We start from the raw sequence: 21,150 nt of genomic DNA, 5'->3' as shown, positions 1-21,150 counted from the left end.
GAATTCAACAAGTCAGCAAATGGCTTCTGGAAGCAAACTGTTTGACTGGAACAAGACTGTCTGACTGATGTGAGTGAAGGCAAAGACATAGTCACAGCATCCTTTCTTCATAAAGGGAGGTGCAGGAGCACACCAGCAGAACCAGTCACACCAAGAGGCTGACAGCTCAGAAATGGCAGTGTGCCTTTGTTCCATGGCCACAAAGAAGTTATCATCCATAGCTAACAGCTAACATCACGGCCTAACTAAGTCTAAAACAGTCCAGAACTCTGGTTTCAGGTAAGCACTTTTGAGATTGGAATGCCTGTAGACCTGATGGTTGATATATCAATGGTATTTTAATGATCAGTAGCATTTCATGAGTGAGTTTTAAATTGCTGGTTTCTTATTTGAAAGTGATGAAGGGTAGTGGAAGTCTTAGATTTTCTTTAGTCTGAAAGATGTGGCATTTTAGATCTGCCTAATCACTTCCAGAACCCTTTTCTCTTTAGCCTAACTAATCTATGTTATTGTTTAGGCCAAGATCACCAAACTGAAACTGCTTAAGAATACCTTTTTTTTTATATTTGGTTGTTGTTCTTAACAAAATAAAAGAATACCTCATTGATACAAACAATGAATCAAATTTAGAGAAGGTAGCTGATTAAGCATTTCACATTTCAAAACTATTTTGAGTCTTGATTTTGCAGCATCTGTGGCAATTGTCTGACTTCATTTTAGCATTGCATACTTGTGAAAGCTCCTTGCTGTTCATGAGATTGAAAGCAGCTTTGTGGCCAGTGCTGCTCTAGTCTTTTTTAAATGTATTCTGTAAGAAACTAATGAGCTGAGGTTGACTATTGTGCTGATAAAGCTGGCACAGAGAATTATGTGCCAGGGGAAAAAGATGACTAGAAATTGATGTTGTTGTTCATTTTATATGAATAACAAAAGATGTGCTTAACATTTTTCATTTTGGATTGCGATATTGATTCCCCCAAAATGATGATGTCACATGAAGAGGCAGGATCCATCCTCCATTAGATTGTGTTGACTGGAACAACATATTTCATACCCTGCTATGAAAAAAACAGTTTTCAAAACAGTAAGTAGAGGATTTCAGGGTTTGTCTTAAAAGCCAGGTTATGAATCCTTATCTCTGACAATGGCTGAAGGAAAGAAAAGTCTTCCACAGTCCACCAGCCTAACAACATGCTGTTCAGAGGAGGTCTGGAGTGAAAACTCTGCTGATCTTCTTTAACCATTACTTTACAGCTTGAAGAAAGACGTTTCCTACATGCAATTTGGAGAGCTATTGATCCCAGTTACCCAATCTTGTTTTCACTCTGGCCTCTAGTGCACCATTGATGTAGTGATACTGAAACTACAGTCTAAAGCAGTGTGTATACAATCAAACACTGAGTATCCAGTTATTGGGAAGCCAAACACTCTTAGCTTGATGAAGCATTTCCATAATGCCAAAAGAAGCTTAAACCTTGTCTTCATTGCGAAGAAGTGAAACCTCACTAAGAGCATGGGGATCTGTATTTTTCACATAGATAGCCTATAATTGTCTAAATTATAATCCTCATCTGATGAGAAGGATGAATGAACAAAATATTGCCAGTGGTGTTAAATGGTTCCCAACTGGTTCTAAGTGGGATTTTAGTTGGGGTGAGTAAGTTAAAGAGGAAAATGACTGTTTTCTCAGGGTTAGTAAAGGGAGCTCAAACAACAGGTCTGCATTGCTCCTACCACCTGTGTTGAGGCATAAAGATGATACTGTGTTTACTTGTGCTGGAAAATAACAAAAATTCTGCAGCATTTTCACAGATGATTAATTACTGTTGTTAACAGAGGTGGTTCCAGCTGTATTTCCTATTGTTTTTCCTTCCATAATCGTTTATCAGAAGCAGAAAGTGCTGTTATCAACGTGAACATAAAAGTTTGGACTTTCACCGATTCTTGGTGCCAACTGTCTGCCTTGTGTCAAATGAAAAATATATTTTAAAAGTAGATTGAAATAAGGGCTGTTTTAACACCGTCTTGGTTCTGTGTGCTTGCTATTCATGTACAGACAAAAGAGAATGGTTGCTTTAGTAAGTCTTTTCCCGGTTTTGCACAATGTTCATTCATTCTATGCTTCACCAGATGTGCTCTGTTTCATTTCCAACCAGGTTCCCATCTGTCCAGAAGGCTGGAGTTTGAAGGATCTCATTACTGTGAGGATGGACTATTTCTTATTCTAGGCATTTTGAATAAAAGGTAGGAAAGGGTGAAAGTGGGAAAAGAAGTGGAAATAAAAACCTCACAACCTACTTTAAACATTTAAAAAGTAAATGTAGAGGATTGTGAGCAATATTATAGGGAGACCTCAAACAATGTATGAAATTAGGTGTTTGGTCTGAATTCAATGAAAGATAATGAAGGGTTTTGATATGATAATCCCACTTAAATGATTATGGGGGGGGCAGGGGGTATGTATGTGTGAGCTGTGAGGGGAGGAGGGGGTGTTACAATAAGCTAGCCAGCCAGTTCTGCTCTCAGTAAAGTGTCAGATCGGCTGTTTTGCTAAAGATAAATTTTTCATGTTCCAAATATTCTGAGAGAAAATAAACTATACTAATAGCAAGATGCATAGTGATTTGCACATTATCCAAGCCATTGAGTTATTCCTGACTGTCCCTATTCTAGTCCTTGATTTGCAGGCCAGCTACGCTCTGCAGCTGGAGCAAATTATATCAACAGAAGTGCTGATGTGACCACAAGTTGACAAAAGGACATGATTTCTAGTAGCAGAAAAGCAACTAGATTTTATGAAATTGTATCTAATAATGTTGTTTAACTCATGGATCTTGCATCTGACGTCTACTTTTTATCCAGTCCTTTCAGCAGCCCTTTGTTAGCAGTCACTCAGAAGAGGAAATAAAATGTAGCCATTGAAATAAAAATTGCTCTACGCTTTTTAATAGCTCAGCTGCAAGCTCTATTGTTTTATTTAATGGATTGTATAACTGAAGTCTTTCCTCATGACTATACTCATTTGGCTTCCTAGTTTCCAAACTAAACTACAGTATCTCGGGGTTCCAAAGTAAAGGATTGAGAGGGAGATAGATGAAAGGATAAAAGGGTCTTTATATGTACAGAATGCAAACTGCTGGAAGTAGTGTGGATCAGGAGTCAGAACAGCAACTGACAGTCAAGAATTTCTGCAGTGCATATCCATTTCTAACACTGTCTATCTCTGTGCCCTTGGTTATTAAACTCAGCCCCTTCAGCTCTTAACTTACCAGTCTGCAAGTGAATGTAACAGTATCTACTCTATGCAAAGACATATAGTGAGTGTATTTGCACTTCCAGAGCCTTGTGTAAAGTAGAGGCTCAGACAATGAAGTATTATTCTATTAAATTTCTATATCACACAGGAAAAGTTTTCTCATCACTCATCAATACTTTGTCCAACTAAGCCAACAGGATCACACAGTTAGAGAAACAGGGTGGAAAAGTAAAATAATGGGTAGAGAAAGCATCGGATTACTATTCTTTAGCAGTAGGTACAAGAGACCTAAATTGCTCTGAGGGGTCTCTCACTGCCTTGTTGTTTAATTTTTCCCATACTTGTTTTTTCCTATGATGATTCTGTAGGGGACTGTCATTCACAGTTTGTACAGAGCCTGGCACCTTGCATATCAGCAAAAAACAAGGCAGCAATCCTACAGCAGTATCAACAATAAAGTCAAACTAGGTGTAATGTGATGAAAAAGATATTTTCTGTGAGTGCATTAGTGGTAATCTCAGTGTGAAAATTCAAGGAGCTCTTCTAAGCTGAAAGGATTCTGCAGCACTGCTGGGAAGAGTGAAATCACTGTGTCACTGGTAAAATATGCAATCCATTTAGACAGAGAACTGAGAATGGCTAACATTCATCTGAGATTTGTAAAGTCATTTTCAGCCAAGAAACCCAAAGCAGCTTAAAAGTTAATTGACAGGTAATATGAACTTTGAGTAGTGAAGAAGTAATAAACCCAGAAAGAATCAATCATAATTTCCAATATCTTCTGAATTGTCTTCAAATATCTTCAACTTGAAAGAATCAGAGGTTATCTCTATGGCCTTTTGAGACTCCTATTCGAAATGTGTTTTGCACATGCTCTTTAAAGAATTTGAGGAAAGCTTTCTTTTTGCCATTGTCCCAGATGTACTTGTGCCTTGTAGGCATGTTCAATGAAATGGAAAAAAAGGCCTTATTAAATCATCAAGTGCTAAGAAGGCTTTCAGCTGTGGAAGATACGCAATGTACATTGCAGTTGAAACAAATCATACAGTATAACCTGTTAGGATGTAATTGAGATACATGTAATCATTAACCTTGGAACAGACTGGGAATCAGTTAATGAATCAAATCAATACCCTCTCCACTGATCCATAATAATTTGAAAGAAATGAAAAATTTAACAGTTGCTGTATGTGAGGTTATCATGGACTGCAATTAGCTAGCCTCCGGGAGATTATGTTACCTAGTTACCAGAGGGTAAGTGTAATTTCCGTAGATCTTTTGGAAAGATTTTTATAATGACAGGTGCCAGACAATGAAATGGGTCAGAAAGAGACTTTAGGCGCTGGCTGTAGCTAGGTCAGCATTCTGTCCCTCCAAGCAGCACATCCTTCTCTTGACACTTTGCACTCCCAGTTAGTGCTGCTATGTGATGAAGACATTTCAATAGATTCTCAGCTGAATGTACCTGTTACGAAAACTAATGTAATGTTATCTTTGTTTTATGTTCTGCTACCTGCCTGGTGCTCACTGTACTGTGCTTCTTCCAAGGGGTAAATGGATGCTATGCTGTACGTTAAAAACTGTACTTTTTCCACAAAGAGAGGGAAGCTTTTACATTTCTGAGAATGTAGAAAGATATAGTGGCCAAAGGAATAAATATAAACGAGAAATAAGTTTCAGAAACACACGTGGAATATACGTGCCTGGATGGCAAATGTTAACAAGCCCATTTTATAACACTAAATAGCGTAGAGGAAGGAAAAAAACTGTTGTTTGCCTCCACAGCATGTACTCAGTGATACCCGTGCACAGTAGGATAGTTAGTTAGCTACCACATGCAAAGCAGAAAGCAGATGGTATGGTTGATATAGATCACAGGAACGTGAGTATCTGTGAGTGTGCATGTCTTTGTATGTTCGTGTGTAAATCAGCAAGGAGTTTGACATTGACATACTCCATCAAGTCTAGTTTATAAGGAACAAGTAGTGCAACATTCTGTGCATCTGGCAACATAACTAGCTCTGTCAATCTGTGGATACTGCTGACATTGTACTATTAGCGTCACTTCCATCTGTTTTGTTTATATAGGGCTTGATTTACTTTCACCATGTGAATTGGTAGTGGGTAGAAATGTCCAAAAGTCTCTGGTTCTAATTAAACCTGCAGTGCATCGTGTTGCACAATATTATCAGAAAGGAGATCATTATTGCAAGGTTTGTTACCTGTTTCTTCAGTGGGTAATATTGACACACTTTATGGAATACAGAAGCATGTAAGTAGATCATAAAAGACTATTTCACCAAGGCAAATTCGGTCCTTATTAATTTTTCTATCTTCAAGGATAAGGAAATTATATTTGAGACAGGAGACTGTTCTGCTAATTCAAAGATAGGTTGTGTCAGATGCTTTTTCCTGTTTTAATGTCCTTAGTTCTACATGTTGCTTTACATTAAATGACATTGACATTCTTTCTGCCAGACATTGCTGCTCAGGACCATGGCCGGGAAATTTGGATCTGCTTTTCCTTGTTTCCTCTGTTACTCTAAGTGCTAACAAATAATAGGAATCTTCTAGTTTAGGTACAACTCCTTACCCACCACAGGAGCTCACTGAACCCACTGCTAACTTCATTTACCTCCAAGGAGAATCAAATATACTGTTTAACGGTATAAACAGGGATGGAAAATGAAAATGTGTTATGCAACAGAATTCATAAGCGATATTAAATGGGCAGATTATGATATTAGTCAACCTGGAATTTGAGCAAGTTAGATAACCTTCATTAGGTGTCATAGGATCTTTTCTGCCCAGGCATAGTGAGGTCTACACTTTTATGTCTCATATAAAGGAACAACCACAGTCCTACTTGTGAGAACTAGTTAATTACCTACTTGAAAGGCAGACTGACATCTGTAAACAAAAACCTGTTTCCTGTGTTACCTGATCCTTGATTAAACAGAATACTGTTCAATCCTATCTTCAGAACTACACAATGTACCTTACTAGAAACTTAGCCATGTAACAGGGTGTTTATTGGAAACCCTGAAGTAAAATGCTCTTGATGTTGAAAGGATGGATTCAAAAGTAGCTGTTATGAAACTGCAAGCTTCCCCATGTATTTGGTAACAGCCTGTGATTTATTTACAGGTCCCAATATTCAGACCTGACTTTCTGCAGCTCCTAGGTTTAGTAAATGTCTGTTAGCTGCCCAGCCACATTCTGCAATACAGAACAGGAATCAGGTAAGGATAACTTGAAGAATTCAGAATGCTATCTATTCTGACAAAACAAATAAGGCTGACTTCAGTCCTAACTGTTTGCCTTATCCACCAGGTTACCCAGAGGGAATAGAAGGTTTTAAAACTATGGCAGTAATCATCACTTTTCTATTGATTTGGTGCATTTAGCTTTTCAGAATAAACTTCTACCAGAACAACCTGATATCTTTTCTCCCACAGGCAAACCATGATGTCATCCAGACCAGCTAGTTCAGCCAAGTGTGCACAGGACATACTTTTGGCCTAACAGTCAATACTAAAGACATCCTCAATCCTCTGCTGTTATAGTTCAACCGAACAACCTGCAGGCAAAGATCATGGCCTTCCCTCTCCATCCTTAGAGGAAGGAAACAACAAAACCTGTCTTTCTGTGGCAAGAAGTTTCTAAATCTTCAGGCTTCAGACACAGTTCTCCCAGAAGAATAGCACTGTTATTTGTTGCTAAGAATTCAGAGTCAGTTATGATTCTTAGTCCAGTAGTTAAAAGAGTCACTGTGAAAATTATCACAGTAGAAAAAAGAAGAAAATTGCCCCAAATCAAAAGTACCCACTAGCTTTGCTCAAATCCTGTTTCAAATACCAGGAAGTGTTTAGTCTGAGGTGCTTCATGGCTATGACAATTTGATATCTGGTACTGAAGTGCAATATGCTGACCCAACCTGGACATGACACATTAAGTGCAGGAAGCCTGAATTCACAGAATCACAGAATAAGCAGGTTGGAAGAGACCCACCGGATCATCGAGTCCAACCATTCCTATCAAACGCTAAACCGTGCCCCTTAGCACCTCGTCCACCCGTGCCTTAAACACCTCCAGGGAAGGAGAATCAACCACCTTCCTGGGCAGCCTCTGCCAGTGCCCAATGACCCTTTCTGTGAAGAATTTTTTCCTAACGTCCAGCCTAAACCTCCCCTGGTGGAGCTTGAGGCCATTCCCTCTTGTCCTGTCCCCTGTCACTTGGGAGAAGAGGCCAGCTCCCTCCTCTCTACAACCTCCTTTCAGGTAGTTGTAGAGAGCAATGAGGTCTCCCCTCAGCCTCCTCTTCTCCAGGCTAAACACCCCCAGCTCTCTCAGCCGTTCCTCATAAGGCCTGTTCTCCAGCCCCTTCCCCAGCTTCATTGCTCTTCTCTGGACTCGTTCCAGAGCCTCAACATCCTTCTTGTGGTGAGGGGCCCAGAACTGAACACAGGATTCGAGGAGCGGTCTCACCAGTGCTGAGTACAGAGGTAGAGTAACCTCCCTGGACCTGCTGGCCATGCCGTTTCTGATACAAGCCAAGATGCCATATATTTAGATATCTACACAAGATTTAAATTATTCAAAAATTTTAATTTTCTTATTCCTGTGTTTGAATGCACCCAGCAATCCCACCTTCTCAGTGTCAGGCAGTACAATGTGATGTGACAAGACTGGGACAACGTTTCCTTTTGGCTGTCAGGTATCACACCAGGCGGGATCCTGATTTCCTAGCATTTCTTCGCTTAGTCATTATTTTACTTCAGCTTTTTACAGAACCTGTTCAGCAGGAAAGACAGACATTGCACTGACTGTCAGGGCATAACACACTGCCATCAGTTGCAGAGGGGTGGATAGGGAAAGCACATACTTGGTACTCCTTACTTTATAGACTTGCTAATCATATCTGATAGACAAGGTAAAAATTATCATATATCAATAGCCATCGGCGGGATTAAGCATGCAGAAAGGAAGAACATGTAGTAAATACAGCTTATAGACCCTCTCTGCATTAACATCAATCCTTTTCACAGGTAAAAGATATAATTGCACAAACAAGAACCTAAGCAAATATTCAGAAACCTTATTTGCACATGTACATGTGCAAGGTGTTCAGAATCAGGGTAGGATTTTGTAAATTTCTCTCTCTAGAAATATTTTTGTACACAGGTAGCATAATACGTAAGCTTTTGAGAAGATGACTAGTCAGTTCTGTTTGTTTCAGCCATCTTCAACATAAGACCTGAGTAGAATATTTTAAAAGTGGTTTTAAAAAGGAAGCTCAAACATGTACAGAATAAAATATTACACATAGGTAACTCCTTGTAGCTGGAGGTAGTCTGTACCATGAAACAATAGGTACTTAATGAGACAAAAGGATGTCATGTGTAGTTTAGGGCAGTAGCTCTGGGATGAAGGTCGTAGCTTGGGACTCTGTCCCTGGACCTTCTGCTCATTGTTTTTCTGTGTATGGAAATATACAGCAACACTTATGAACTGCTTTCTACTGACAGGTTTGAAAGCACTTTTAAAAAGGTGGTCACTAATGACCTACTGAGGCAAATGATATTCCTGCATTGCTGACAGGGAATGGAGGATCGCACCGCTGCTGAGCTAGGGATGAATCTGCGAAGTTTTGAGCAGTTGTGCAATGCCTGATGGCCTCCTTACTTCAAGTGCTGTAACTGCTGGGCTTTGGGCAGTTTGCTGGTAAGACACATACAACATCCTTATACTAATTCTTAGCTATATTCTGCACAAAGTATATCCAGACAGAACTTTCTTCAATCATACTAAGTAGTGATCAAGACAGGTTGGATATGTGTCTGTTGTGTGAATCCAAGTCCTAGACTACTTTGAGTAGAACGTGCAGGTAATAGTGAAAGAGTGTTGGTACTTCTGGGGCTTTTATTTATGCCCACTTTTTGAAGAGCTAACAATTGAGAAGGCACCTGGAAATGGAATGCGTGTCCTGTTATTTTGTTGTGTTTCATTTGCAAGGTGTTTCTTTGAGTTGCAAGACAGGAATCCAGCCTGTCTCAAGCAAAGTGGCTTCTCAACCACAATCTGCATATAAGGCACCTGATATGACTCCTGTATTTTTTGTATGCAATAGCATCACTAATTCACAGCTGATTTGGGGGTTTTTTTTGGTTTTTTTTTTTTTCCAGAGAGTGCAGATGCCTGATAATTCAGTGAAACTTAAATACAAATTTCATTTCACTCAAGAAGACATATAGAGGGTTATAACTTCCTGAAAAGCAGCCTGCAGCTTAGATGGGTACCTACGACTACAGGGACTTAGTGTTTATGGAAACATCAATAAAACTTGTCTTTGCAGTTGCATGCATTTCATATTTAAAAAGGAAAAATTCAGATCCTTCCTACCTCTCTGAGTAGAGAACAATCCGTATTTTTTTCTGAGGCCAGCGGATTAAAGGTAACATAGAAAACCCCCAAAATATTTTTATTGTACTATTATTGTTTTATTGTGCACTATAGCCAAAATAAGCACTCATAATCTGAAGTTGTACGGAGTCATTATTTTTCATAGTTTAATAATGATGATGTAGAGCATATGGCCAAAAAAGGCAAGGAAAACAGTTTTCATAAAAACAGAGCTCTGTAGATCGACAATATTGAGTTTGTTGTAGAAAGAGATGGGTGTCCTTACAGTTTCTAAAGCATGAACTCCAGGATTGTATTTACTAATCTGCTATTTACCACTACTACAAACCACAGCATACCATTAATCTACCTCTACTCTGGCATAAGGGTATGCCATTACTGTTGTCTTTCCTCACAGATGGTTAGTGCAGAGACAAGGCACTCAGCGAGTACTTCTGCTTTCCTCTGAAAATGAAGGGAAAATAAGTCCAATACCTCCTGCAATAAACAGATATTGGAGCAAAGTGTGCAGCTCAGGACTGAAAACTCCAGTGTGAGTACTCTAATTAGTAGACTTAGACTTCGGCAGGCCACTCTGGCTCAGTGGCACATCATCATGACAAGTGCAATGTACCTTTCTGAAAAGTTCAAAAGTCCCCAAAAGTGTGTGTGGTATGATGATCGGGTTTGTACTCGATGAGACAGTTGAGTTCTTTCATGAATTATCTCTGGTCTCCCAGGTCGTGGGATTGTTCCCGCTGAACTTTCTCATTTGGTCACATTTTTGGAGAAAGTGGCAGTAGCACTACATTATCTGTGCTTTCTTGCCATATTTATGAAGCCCTAGTAGATTTAAGTCCTTATAAGGAGATATTTTGCATTTAGTACAGGCTTGATATGAGCAGCCAGCTACTTATTCCTGAAAGATTCTACCTACTCAGAATCACTTAATTGTGTGGGTGGAGTTAAAAAAGGTAGCTCCTTGGACTTTGTAGTTTGACATTCACAGAAATGACAATGGCAGCTCCATGCAGGCTTTTATTAGGTACGATGTTCTAGCTGAAGTGACTAGAAGAGACTCTGACATTGGGAGAGTTACAGGCCCAAATTTTCTTATATATATATAAGTACATTTGAAATTACTCCATGCTTGCTTATTCAAAGGAGAAAGACAGGTAAGTTACTTGTAAATGGAGCTGAGTCCAGCAAAGCTTATAAAGATCCTGAAGGATGAATCACAGATGAATGAAAGTGACAAAATATGTACCGGTAATAGAAATAATCACTGGCAAAACATGAACAGTTTGTAGAGCTCCTGTTGATGGGGAAAAGTTCTGCAACGAATGTGCCAGTCTCTGAATGTGGTATTGGTCCCTGAATGTTTGGCTACTACACTTGAATGGTCTGAGTCTCAAGATGTACAGGACCTGGTGGCATTTGCCCTTTCCAGTGAGTTCCCGAGTCCTGCAGGCAAGAATGGAAGCTCATTAATCTGTCAATGAACATTCACGCTCTTTAAACAGTTCATTTTTAAACAGTTCATTTTTAAACATACATAAGTAAGCTTACAAATCTTGAAAATTAAAAATAATAAATACTTGAAAGACTGTCTGAAGCTGTATCCGGAGAATCCTGAGGTTATCCTGGTGCATAACAAAGCTGCTTGCTGCCATAGGCCCAGGAATGTTCCGTCTGCACCTAAAACATGTAAACATGTAAGCTGTCATAAAGATACGACGTTGGACCTCCAGTTGTGTCCTGGCTATTTGAAACAACCATCGCTCCCTGCAACAAATCATTTAGATTCTGAAAGATGTCTTTTGGGTAGCATGTGCAGTACTTACAACTCACTCTGGACTGTACTTAATATGCTAGAGTTACTTTGATTTTTACTGTGGATTATAGTACAAGTTCTGTAACGACAAAAATAATTCCAGGCCAGTGAGTGACAAACAACAGATTTTACCCCGAGTTTCAGGCACTTAAACAATTGAATTGAAAGGTTATAAAGAAGCCCCTGAGCTCAGACTCAATGGGAACATGTAAGGAATTAGTTCTGTCTCTGGGCTAAATCCACCTCTTTCACATTGCCAGTACCAGGCGACTAACATGAAAAGCAAAAAAGGAGAAGAAGGAGTAAAACACTCCAGGTTGTTCTTTTAATCCCCTGTTTCCCCTAAAAAATCTATATTAATTTAAATGTAAGGAAGGACTACCTTTCCTTGTAGGAATAGTTCATTACTTCACATAATATGTGTTTTGCAACAGCAGTCATCCTCTCTTCCATTTGTTTAAAAGCCTCTCTGCACGCAATAATGGACGGACTTCTCTGAGCATTTTCTCAGAGAACTCAGAGAACTCAGAGAACAAACTCTGAGCATGAGTTTAAAAAGTCTAATTTGTTCTACTTTCTGAAACTTTAAATGCATCAGTTCCAAATCTGATAAAATTGTTTCCTCTGCGAAAGGGAAGAAATATTTCTTTTCTTTTTTTTTTTTTTTTACATAGTCCATTTAATCAAGAATTTATAAAAGTTTTAAACTGCATAACACACTGCAAGGTTTGGACAGGCTTGTTCCTGGATATCTGTGGTATTTGACACCAGCAACTCTCAAGAGGAAAATTCCTCAGAGAGAAAATATGTGGGTTTTTGTAAAGTAAAGAAGAGAGTAGCTCTTTTTAATTGTATAAATGTACTCTTTGATTAAAGCCAGGAGGGTGCCTTAGTAAATTTAGAGTGTATTTTTCATCAGAAAACAAAGAAAAATGTTGAATAACTGAACATTTTAACTATTGACTGAAACATAGCAAATCCATTTTATCTATAACCAACATTCTTAAGCCTCAGATTCCTCACAGTGTAAGCAAGAATATGATAACCCAGCTTTATTCAAGGTAAGCAATGACCATCGTGGCTGTTTCTAATGTACATAATTCAGCAAGTTCACAAGTTCTTGTTATTCTTTTGATTCATTTCATTAAAGTGGATCTTAATTTCAAACTGATTCTCATTTTTCTGTTCATTACTTAAATCCTGTGATTTGACACATCCATAACTCTCATTCACTGGCATAACAACCAAGATAATATTTTATTCTTACCAACTACAATTTAAAACATCGTTTCACCTTTCTGATTGTGTCTCTGGATTTTTACTGAGTTTTGCATTTTGAAAAGACACCCTAGAGATTCCCCTACACATACAGTAAGATATCATAAAATTCTCATTTTGAATTAAAATTTGAAGACTGATTAAAATATGAACATGAAATGTCTATGGTATTAAGCTGAGATTCCATCTGATTTCCTGATGATCTCTGATGTTTCTTGACAGTTTCTTGATCTACCATTAGGGATCTAAGTTATGATCAACAGAGAGAGCTGACTGGATTATCCTGACAGCCTCTTCAGTAAAAATCCTATCCTAAGCATCTCTGATGGCCTTAATTTTCTTTTTTATAAAACTAACAAAAATTCAAAGAGAGGCATGTGGCTTATTGGAAGAGTGATGACTCCCAAATAAACTACTGGTTGTTTAACAAAGACCATGGTTTCTCCAGAAGGATCGTTCTCTGTCAGCCCAGCTGGCAAATGACTGAAACTTTCAACTATGAGACAAACAAGCAAACAGCTCCCTCTGTTCTATGCTGCTAAACTGACAGTCCCACCCTTTGCTTTAGACCAAGACTTCAACATACTCTCAACGTGTGTGTCATATGAGCGTGAGTTACTTCTCATCTACACCCACTCATACTTCCTTCCTAATACCAAGTTGTTCCAAAATATCTCGTCAGCAGCCCCTTTCCTGCTGCTTCAAGAAAAAAAAAGGAAAAAAAAAAGAATTTCTAGTCCGTTGGTTCATTTTACCCAGTGTACTAAACTTGTTTGTTTTGCCCTTACAAGGTTAGATCTCCTTCCTGTTTGTGAATGAAATGCTCATCAGCACAATGTAATGTGACTTCATTCAGTAGCAGCAGCTGCAGAAGCAGCCAAGAAGGGAGTTATGGACATTCAGAGGAGGACTGTGGAAACATTTGTCTTTTGAGGTTTAGGAAGAGGAAAAGAATTTTTTTTTTTCCTGGGAATGTTTTAATTGTGGCATGATTTTTTTTTAGTCCATTTTTTGTAGCAAATTAAAAAAATAAGAAAAAATATTTTGTTTGGTTTCTCCACCATTGAACCAAGAAGAAAATTCATCTATTTTCAAATTTACACTCATTTAATATGCAATTTACCTCCTTTTTATGTAAGTTCACAGCAAAAACCTGATAAGTTTAATTCTGAAAATATGCAAATACTTCCAAATTCTGTTCTTTCTCTTTTTCATTCTTTGAATCAAACAATTGCATCTGCTGCAATACCACCCCAGTACTTCCTAGTACCACTGCATGGTGAATTGTAGTATTACACAGAGTCAACTTGGAAGCAAAATAATTTTATTCGTTTTTCATTTACATAATTATCTAATTCAAATAATGCACTGGAAAATATTGTTTATCACTCCATTCTTTTTTATACCAAGTATTCTTTATTTCTAACTCACTATGTAACTACCTTCCTGTTATCTGCCCCTGCTTGCTTTGCCCTTATAGTATTTTGATTTCAAGCATCTTTCTTTCTAATTCCTATCCCCGTTTCTAACTTAAATAAACCTACTATTCCTGCACTAACGAATTGAGTGACATATTCTGCCATAATGCTGTTTGTAAGGGTTGCATCATACCCAAATATCTGCCTTGTCTGTCTAGATTATACAATTCCACTAATTAAATGTACATAGATGTATAATCCTATGGTTAACTCTGTGACTTCAATGTTACTCAAATTCATGATAGTTTGGCTCTCAGGTCTTTGGACAGAGGCAATTTGAAATGCTTTGTTTGTATGAGGGTCTTAGTTCATTGGTGTGAGCATAGAAACTGCAATTAATAATAATTGTTGCTATTGTATAATTGTTGTTAACACTGTTTAGTGCAAAATTGAAGTTAAGACATGGCTTTCTCATTGCAGGCAATGACTGTTCATGAACAGACATGGATAGGGAAAAGAGCTTCCTCCCACAGGTTTCTCACATCATGATTTCTATAAAATGACAGGCAGTGATTTGAAGTTTCCTAACAGCCATACCCTGAATCACTCAAACAAGCATTCTTTCTACTGGATTTTAGATGGGGCTTCTACTGCTGTTTCACCGCTGAGCCACGTGGACATATTATACATTAATTGTGTTTTCAAAACTAAATGACAGCTGTCTGAATTCAGTGGTGAGTGCTGGATCACCATTTTACTTTCTGATTTGTTGTTTCATTCCTTTAAAAGTAAGACAATTGCCATCATTGCACAAATGTAGAAGACATATCCTGAAATCTCATGACTGAAAAGTCAGATAACTTAACCTTCTTTATAGTTATACCAGTCAATTGTAGACCTCAGGCTCATTCCCGTCGTCCTTATCCAGACAACCTTGCCTTCATATTGATTTTGCCTGAATAGAATAGCTTTTAATATTGTCTAAGCAATGAAATGAAACTAATGTGTCAGACAAAAAATAATTGTCTTATTTATACAATTTTTGCCCTCTAAAAGATTTTGTGTATTTTCTCTTTTCCATATTTTTGTCAAGATTCTCATTAATGCTCTAGAAATTCCAATTGGACAAGCAACAGCTTAATAAATCACTTCAATAAAAACAAAAATTATTGTTAAACTATCATTCAACTGAGTTTCTGTATTCTGAATATTTATTCAGATCATGCTGCAACCAATACACTGAAGAACTGTAAGTAAATGATTCAAAACAATTTTCTGCAAATTATATTTGCAGTAATGTAAAAAATAATAAATAAATCTATAAATCCACCTTGAATATAAGACCTCAGCACAGATTCAGGTACTCAGCACTTTCACAACCAGTGTAACAAAGCATCGGCAGAAGCGCTTCTGAGACATAGGCTCTCGGTTTCAGTCACACTACAGTTTCTCTCCTGGTGAAACTGCCGTTTTTCAGCAGACTGAGGAGCATCTTCTGCTCTGATTGACTTTTTCCTCAGATGTATTCATCATATAATTGTAATCAGGAGAAGCTATTGTGTGTTGTTCCTACTGAAGTAGGGCATTTATAGCATTGCAATTAAAAAGGCTTCATTGCTAATACACTGGGCATTTACCTTTTCTGAAAATTTAATGGCACTTTGCTGCGTGATTGAGTTCAAGAAGGATATGGAACACTTCTCCAGAAAACTCAATGCTTTTATTTAAGCACCTCAAATATCTGCCAGCTTTAATGCAAGGGGCTGAACACCCACCTGCCTTTGGTAAAATTTCGTGTCGGCTTTCTAATACATCCCTTCGTTTAAGAGGCACTGTATTTCAATAGCTTCTTAGAGTTACCCTGGCAAAAGCATGTCATCTCATTTTCCCATGCCACCTACTTCCAAAGCACGAATGCAGTGTCTTCCTCAGCTGAATGTAAAAGTTTTCCAGTTCTACAAGGATCACTGACATTTGGAAAACTCTTTGTATCTCTAGTCATATTCAATGGCAGAAAATTCTGGTAAATAGAGGGACAATGGAATGAGGAGAAAAGTGGATTATGCACAATGAAGCAACTCATCTTCAGATTATTTTGTACATTTTCATTCTAAATTTTCATTTCTAAAAAATGAGGCTCTAATTTCTGAGGAAGTGATAATTGATAAAAGATATTAAAAAATTAGACTCTGAATTATTTTTGAGAAATTTTTAATGGTTTCCCTATTGTATTTCAAATAGGAAACATATTGCTTGTCTGAAGACAGATATGTTTCAACAAATTGCCTATTTCCTTCCTCCCTAAAACATTTCATTGAATGATGTTTCAAATGCTTCTAGTTGTGCAGCATCATTACATAGGCAGGGAGCCATTTTAGGTTTCTTTAGATTGAAGGGGATTTCGGATGTTGCTGGGTGCCCAGCTCTTGGTTGCATAGAACAACACTTTTGTTGGGTTCAGTTCCCCAGGAGGACACAAAGTGTGACAAAATTGGCAGTTGGATGAGACATCCCCGGTTTAACACGTGTAATAGCTGCATAAACATCCTTATGTACAATTTCCTTCAATGTAAGAATGACCCCAGAGAAGATGACCCATATGAGCCCAGGCTATTCAGGCATATTGACTGCTTGATATTTGTCACTCCTACATAGCTGCATCGTTTCTTGGTGCTAAACTAATTTGTGAAGATAGAGGTATGGTGGGAAATGACACCCACTAGTAGCAGCAAGTGGTAAAATTTGAAAGAGCTTTCATTTACTCATTTTAGAATGTGATGTATTGGAGTTATGTTAAGTTATTGATATATTACATTTGCCTCTTCTATTTTTAGAATTTTTTTCTCTGCTGCTATGTTATTCCTTAACCCCCTTCCAGATGATCTTTGTTGCTGTGACAAGCAAGTTGTAGTAAAAAACAAGGCAGCTGGCATGAGTGCTGGTTTCCTCCCACATCCCTTAGCCTGAAGTCAGGTTCATTCTGGGTCATCAAGGGAATTGCAAGGAAAGGTTTGTGAGCAAGGACCAGTAGGACTTGTGTGGCGTTGGCTCATATTGACACCTTTACCCCTTGAGTTGTAAGTGGTCTGCATTTTACCAAGAAAAATGACCTGGCTTGCCTTGCAAAAATGAGACCCAGAATTTATTGCAGCTGTGGTTTGATTTCAGCTTTCAATGCTGTATCCACAGGAAAAAAAACCAAAAACCATAGAAAAACTGAACAAAGAAAATATATATGTAGGCAATCTGCTATTTCATACTACATATATTTCTTTTATTGAATTGTGCGGCTGTTGGTTTAGTGACACATCCTTGTACAGTATATTCTGGGGCAAGATTTAGGAAGAAAATTTTGAGAAGATCAATGCACTGAGTAACACACAAGGAAACAGGAAAGAAAAGTAAAAGACAGGCTGGGTGCATTGTAGTGTCAACTACAGTTCTGAGGATGTGATTGTGTGACAGCAATGGTTGTGAAGCCACTGCAGCTCCTGTCTTTGCAGTCATCTGATGTGGTGTACCTCTGTGCAGTGTTTCCAAAGCTCCTAGTTATTGGACCATCTGAAACTGCAGACATCTCAAGGCACCCAAATACCTTTATCCTCACAATGGCATGGGGAAGTGCTTGTGCAAGAATGGGTCATTTTCACTGTTTATTTTCAGCAGAAGGATCAGAACCAAAAACTTAGCAGACCACTACCTCATTGTAATAGTAAAGGACGTATCTACTCTGCTTAGGTATCTGCACTTCACGTGCTCACTTTGGTAGATCCTTTTCCTAGGCACCCATTCTATCAGAAGCACTTGATCCCCTGCAGCACTTTCTACCTGGCAGACAGACAAACTTCATTTTGTGAGCTTGTTGTTTACCCAAGGATACGCAAGCTGGCTAGGCTGGGGCGTGAAATGAACCCAACTTCTCCAAACAAAGTCCAAGAGCCAGAGTTTCATCACTTGCTTTCCTTACCTAGACTGGGCTGTGCTTACTTTCATAACTCTTGAAGAACCTTTCTGTCAACCCTTTCTTAGAATTTTCTGTGCAAAGAAAGTTCTTAATATATGGGCAGGAGGTTCGAAATTTCAAATGGGAAATTACTCTTTCTCTAAAGTTTTTTAGCAAAACTGGAAAAATAGCATTAAGAAACATTCCAATGCAGTGAGAAGAATTAGGGTACTTTATCTGGTTAACTTGGTGGTTTCTCTGATATCAGTGCTGCCACTCTTCAAAATGCCTGTTATTTTCAGAAAAAAAACTTCAAATTTTAAAATACATGAAGTTCTTTTCATCTGCAGTTGCTACAGTTTTGAAAAAAAGGCTGATGATCAGGTATGTGTGTATTAAACAACTTGGGTATTATTATAATAAAAGGGAGCTTCCACATTGGGACATTAAAAAAAAATATTTTAAAAAAGAGAAAAACATATTGCAGATTATCTTTGCCTGCATGTGTAAGTGCATGCATGTGAATAATCTTGATGTGATTTTAAAACAGCACTAACAAAAGACCGAATTCACTTGAGTTGTTAACAAAAGAGCTGCGATTCCCTTTTTTTTACACAATTACTTGTTACTTAGTAAATACAGTCATTTAATTACCTTAATATTATTCTGACTCTTTTTAAGGGTTTTAAAACTTTCCACTTATTTGCTCTCTTCTTACCCTCGTTTATAAACTGGAAAAAAGCATGTAAAAAACTCAAGTCAACTTCTAAACTTAGAATAAATGGCAAGCCTTGGAGCATTTCTCATCAATGCTAGAAATTCAGGTTAGGACAGTGAAACTGACAAGTCACTGTCTGTGATGACAGTTGAAGACTTTGAAAAAGGAGAAGAAAAAGAATCATTTACCAAACTTCCTTTTTTTTTGATATAAACAAGAGAGGTCATGTTTTTCTAGTGTATATGGACATTCATTCTAGTTACAATCTCGGCTGTGGAAAGGTTATGGGGAAATATGTATGGGCAGGAATACTCACTTTGTTGCCAGGGGAATTGAAATAGTTGAGCTTATGGTTGATCTTTTGTTGCCCATCATATTTCATACTTCTCGTCTGTGTCATGCCACATCACACGAACATGACAGAGTAAGCTGTCTGAGCACCTTGACCCAGCTATTGCTGCCCCACCACACTCCCCCACCTGGTCACTGACAGAGACTTTCCAGAGGTATGAGAAGCAAGAATCTTTTCAGACAATTCTTAGTGAGGTTATTTATAGAGCAAATTGTTACAAAAATAGCCCTGGAGCTGACATGTACTTTTCTTTTCTAGGATAGGAGATGACCTGTCCCTCCCTGCAGTGCTCTCTGTGGGCTGATGTTTCCTGATCTGCTTCCATATAGCACAATTCCTGGACTGTAATACAAATTTTACTGTAATGAACACAAAAATGCATATTATACTCTCAACAAGCATCTCTGGGACTGTTCCAGCAGCTGGCCTCTGCATTATATGGAGGCAGGACAAACGCATTGCCCTATGGCTGAAAATTATAATAGCTATTCTTTCTTTTAGAGAGACAATTAGAAGGACAGAATATTATAGGGATGTATGTGACAGTAGTCTGCGGCTTTCCTATTTCATTCTCTAGGAAATCTAAAGATTTCCTAGAAATTCCCTGCATTTAAAGGTTATTTATTGAGTAAGCTTTCAAATGAGCATGAAATGGCTATCACAGAAGGCCTTAGATGTAGAGGAAAAAGGTTACATCAAGAAATAGACCTCAACAATTTTCCTGTTCTGGAAAGACATGCTGGGAGACACCAAGTCATACTTTATTTTGCTGACTACATTTGCATGGTCCTTAAGGAGAAGTCCTATGTGAAGTAAATTGAGGCATATTATGCTGCCCTCCATGTGCTAGGTCTCAGGGAATATAAACAACTCCTTCTTCCCAATATTTTTACCAGGCATCTGAAAACTGGTAAAACGTATGATAGCAGAACATTTTCAGTGGAAGGCATACTAACTCCAGAATTCCTTTGTTGAGATGGATGCAGATGCACACATGATAGCTTCACATCACATTGATTTGCTCAGATCTTACTTAGCTGTTAGGAATATGTCAGAGAGATTCTTCATTGCTCTGAGTTAGTAATTTAAATTAATGTGAGCTGTGTTATAATATTTTTCATTATTATCTTCTTAGAGCTGGAGAATTATAGAAGTGTTGGTTGCATGGTACTTCAGAACACTCATCCACCCTCCTGCTTGAAATGGGATTATTGCCAGCATTAGATCAGATCAGTGATGGATTTATCTAGCTGAGTCTTGAAAATTTCCAAGGACAAATACTGCTCAACTTGTCTGGGTCACTTTTTACCTGCACTATGTCTCTTATAATGTGCGATACGAAGTCCCTAATCTGTGGCCATTACAACCTGGCACATAGCTGGATGCTGCCTATAACAGTTTGGATCTGAAGGTCCTGTAGAAGCACTTCACATAGTTGTTGACTGCTATTAGATGATCCCATCACCTCCCCTTTCCAGGCCTGATCAAGGTCAGGTTCCTTATCTTCTCCCCATGTGTGATGTCCTCTAGACCTCTGACTGTTCTGCTGTCCTCACACTGGAGCTCTACAACTTCTCCCCAAGCCTCTTGAAGCTGGGTCACAAAACTGGACACAGTATTCTGCAGCCACACTCCACCTAACATAAGTGAGCATAAAATTAATGTCGTTCATTATATGAGCATTGTTGGCTTACCTACGACTTGACATTCACTGCAACCCTCAGATCCCTTTCAGGAGGCAAAAGGAAATAGGATCTGCCCCTTTGCAAGAAAAATGGATAAAACCCAACAAAATGAAATGATCCTGTTATGTTTCTCTTGAGTTAACATTTAACTCCTTCTTACTCTAGCTCACTGGTTTTCCCTCCTTCCATATTGCCCACGAGAACACATTTTTCTTTTCTTATCCATCAGAATATGATCTATATTTATTTCTGGTGTACTGAGGG

This window comes from Phaenicophaeus curvirostris, chromosome Z (assembly GCF_032191515.1).
Source record: "Phaenicophaeus curvirostris isolate KB17595 chromosome Z, BPBGC_Pcur_1.0, whole genome shotgun sequence".
Taxonomy (NCBI): Eukaryota; Metazoa; Chordata; class Aves; order Cuculiformes; family Cuculidae; genus Phaenicophaeus; species Phaenicophaeus curvirostris.
The sequence above is the reverse complement of the archived record's forward strand: the minus strand, read 5'-3'. Positions refer to the sequence as shown.